General features: G+C 44.9%; 1 pseudogene; it reads right to left on the reverse strand.

The window, feature by feature from the left end:
• Positions 1-608: 608 nt before the first annotated feature.
• Positions 609-2,740, reverse strand: LOC123582900 (annotated as a pseudogene).
• Positions 2,741-3,949: the final 1,209 nt, after the last annotated feature.

Raw genomic sequence — 3,949 nt, forward strand, 5'->3', positions numbered from 1 at the left:
CATTTCAACTGAAATGTTTTGCAGATTTGAAAAGTCGGCACCGTACTACCTGCTAAGCTTGGCTTCAGCTAATTGCCAGATGGGTTTTAAAGGTGTGAGATACACTTTTTTTTTTTTTTTTTTTAAGATGGGAAGACTGTGAGAGGGCAAACAGAGGCAACACAGAAACAATCATTTTTATAATTTTTTTTAATGTTTATTTTTGAGACAGAGCATGAACGGGGGAGGGGCAGAGAGAGGGGCAGAGAGAGAGGGAGACACAGAATCCCAAGCAGGCTCCAGGCTCTGAGCCATCAGCCCAGAGCCCGGTGCGGGGCTCGAACTCACGGACGGCGAGATCATGACCTGGGCTGAAGTCAGAGGCTTAACCGACTGCGCCACCCAGGCGCCCCGAAACAATCATTTTTAGATCAACATCGTATACTTTATAATACACTCACTTTATACACGAATTTTGTGTTTACAAGTACGAAAGGCACAGAACCTCCAAGGACCGAAGTAAACGCATCAGTTAACTACGTTCAGTGGCCTTAACACTGTTGTCCTACCTTCCGTTCGCTGAACCCGAAAGGAAACTCTAAAGGCCGACCCACGCACGGACTTCACGTTTAGAAGTTGGAGACCGTGTGTAGTTCTGCGGTTTCTAGAGAGCTGAACCGAGGTTCCATCGTGTTCCAGGCCAAATCGGCCAGAAGAAAGTTGCCCATTGCAGTTTGAGTCTCAAAGGGTCTCAAAGCCAGAATTCATGGTCTGTGTTTCTGTGCTGTTCAATTGAAGTTTACTCTCTACAGCAGGTATGCTTTTAGCAGTGGAGATTCCTTCGGTTTGGGTCTCTGTGTCAGACGAATCCGTACTCATGGAAAAGCGGGAGTGTTTCAGAATACTTCCCAGAGGCAGATGGGGCCACCGTCTAAAAAAGAAGTTTAGGTCTGTCTGTGTTTGTATGTCAAACATTTCAAGGCCTAAGAAGCTCGAATTTCCCCTACAGCTATAGGACTAGGCAGAGGTGTCTGCAAGGAAGACGTCAGTTTGGGTCTCTATGCCCAGCAATTCCAAGACTGGTTCAGGGGTCATGGTGTTAAGCTCCCTCTCTTCAGTTTGAGTTTGGATATATGAGGCAGAAAAGAACTCCTCGATATCAAAATCAATTGCAGGATTCTGGGCTGGGCCAGATGGGAGCTGGGTGTCTTGTCCAGTATTCGTGTCAGACAAAAGACTACGATCGTCCAGTGTCTGACCAGGCAGGTTACTTGACAAAATGTTTTCTAAATCACTTAATAAATCTATAGTCTGGGTCTGATTATCTGTCATGTTCTGTGAAAGAAGCATACTGTGCTGTGCGCTGAAGTTCATAATTGGTGCAGATTTCTCAGTATCTTGATTTAAAGTCTTAGGGTGGTTCTGAGGTAACAAACCATGAGTGACAGTCCCTGCTACTAGGCTGCTGCTTATGATATTGGCTGTGGAAACACCGTAGGATGAATGGACGCTCTCAAAAATGTCTCCACACATTACAGCTTGGTCCATCTGGACTCGGCCATCTGTCCGACACTGCATCCCACTGGTCTGAGTTTCTCTGGAGATCCCACCTGACTGGTAACAGGCATCTGTGAACGTATCAGTCTGAGCAGCTGTGGAAGAGATTACCTTAGAACTGGGTAAGAATGTCTGAGCGTGAACACTAATGGGAAGGGAGACTTGAGAACCAAACGTCAAATCCATTTGAGAACAGGATGATCCGGAGGAATCGGGGCCGGCCCACTGTGCGGAAGGTATGAAGTGTTGTGTGGCATAAGACAGGTCCGTCTGTACATTGACTGAAGAAATGCTATTCTTCTGACATGTGTTTCCTAGTTCTTGTAAAGGATTAGACAGGCTCTTACCCAAGTTCACCTGAACACCTGTACCAATTGGCTCCAGAGCAACAGGATTTATAATTTTTGAAAGAGGGAGACTCTCCTTGAGACAGCCAGCCTCGGAATCTAGGCTGACAATCAGGGTTCCGACCCACAAGGGCAGTATGTGCACAGCGCCAGGGGCGGAACCCTGATGATCCACGCCCAACACTACGGGCTGGGCCGAGGAGTTGGCTATAGGCACAAAGACAGGTGTGGGAGAAAACTGCAGAACAGGAAGTTTAACCAGAGCCACTCTGGGCTTGGGTAAAAGCAACTTCTGAGGGTATCTTGGAGGTGTTGTAAGAGTCTGCTTTCCGGCATTAGGGTTGCAAGATCTCCAAAAGAAGAAGTTTCTAGTTCTTGAGTGTCTGGTCTTGGAGCTGGCTGACTACTCAATGACTCAGTGGTCTTATTGGACAGCTTCTGGCTGTGCAGGCAGTTTTCCATTTTCCTTTTCTTACTAGGTGGCTCCCTGTGCTCTGCAGGGATCTCGTGGCCAGTTTGGTAGATAGGGGACTGTAAGGCAGTCCTGCTGGCATAGGGACAGCCACACGTTCACTGGAAGGTCTTGCCACAATCCTTGGGTGCCTTCTCAAGTCCCGCTTGGTGCCTTAGCAGTTGCTGCACCTACTACACTTATGCTTCTTTTCGGTGTGCATTTTCATAAAGTGCTGTTTTATGAGAGAAAGTTGAGAAAACGGTCTGTCAGGGCCTCTGGGGCATCCTTCAATTGGACAACAGAATTTCGGTACCATTTTCAAATCTTTTCGTATTGTTGGATTTACTATGCCATCCTGTAGGCGGTGGCTCTTGACCGGGTGCATGTTGAGCACCAGGCTGTTGGGCAGGGTCGGGGTGCCCCAGGCCAGAGGCTGCCAGGGCTGCCACATGGCAGAAGGGCCTCCTGTTTTCAGTTTTAAATGGATTGTTGCATAGATGGAAGCACAATAAGGTATTTGTTTGATAATTACATGTGTTCTAAAGAGTGATGCATGGATGCCAATTTGTAAAGAAGAGGACGGTGGTGAATTCATACTTGGTCAATGTAGCTAAGCTGGAACTATCATTCCCAGAATTCTTTCATTTCTATGGTTCCAGGTTAGCCTTGGTTGCAAGAAAAATTCGCATGAAATTTGGAAAGCAGAAGTGAAGTCCCAGATCTGTATCTGGTCCCAGGCACCACTGAAGCGCCTTCATATTATTGCTGATTTGTTGGCTCATTTCATTGGTGTGGAACAATGTTCAGTCCCTTGGATTCTCCAGTTTTTAATCATATCTCCTCCCTTATCAGGGCTAAGTACTTGGCAAAAGGCGCTTGTTTCTTGTACACATCATCTGTATCTTTGAGGTTAGATGCAAAGAAAACTGTTTTGGTTTGTTTTCATATAGTTTTTCATCTTGAATTCCAGTTAGTCTGTCTGAGTTCCAGATTGTCTTTGAACATATTACTATTTGGGTACTGTTTGTCCTTGCTTTCCCCCGCTCTGTGTCCAGTTATTCTCATCAACTACCGTCCTATTGACTGATGGCAATTTCAGCCCTCCACCAGATTCAAAGTCAATAGCCTTTCATACACTTCTTCACCAGCTCCTCTTTGAGGTCACTTAATAGTGACTTTTCTTTGGTCATCTGACTTTATATTATGTTTTTGGCCTCCTCTCCCAATTGTCTAAGGTCCAGTTATTGTAACAAATTTCTTATTCCATAAAACTCCTATCGGTTCTGCTTCCTTGATTGACTGCAGTGATATGAGTACCTTCTTAATTTATCTTTCAAGTCTCTCAATCTCATTTTCATACCTATGCGTTTGTCTCATGTGAGGCATGTAACTTACTCAATTCTTTCTTGGAATTTATTAATTCTGTGTTTGCCAGAAATATGTTATTAGACAATCGCAATTTTCTTTTTTATTCATTTCTCACTTACTTTTTTAATTTTTATTTTTAAGTTTATTTATTTATTTATTTATTTGAGAGAGAGAGAGAGAGGGAGAGAATACAAACAGGCTTCAGGTTCTGAGCTGTCAGCATGGAGCCCAACGTGGGGCTTGA

Source organism: Leopardus geoffroyi, chromosome B1 (assembly GCF_018350155.1).
Source record: "Leopardus geoffroyi isolate Oge1 chromosome B1, O.geoffroyi_Oge1_pat1.0, whole genome shotgun sequence".
In the NCBI taxonomy this organism is placed as follows: Eukaryota; Metazoa; Chordata; class Mammalia; order Carnivora; family Felidae; genus Leopardus; species Leopardus geoffroyi.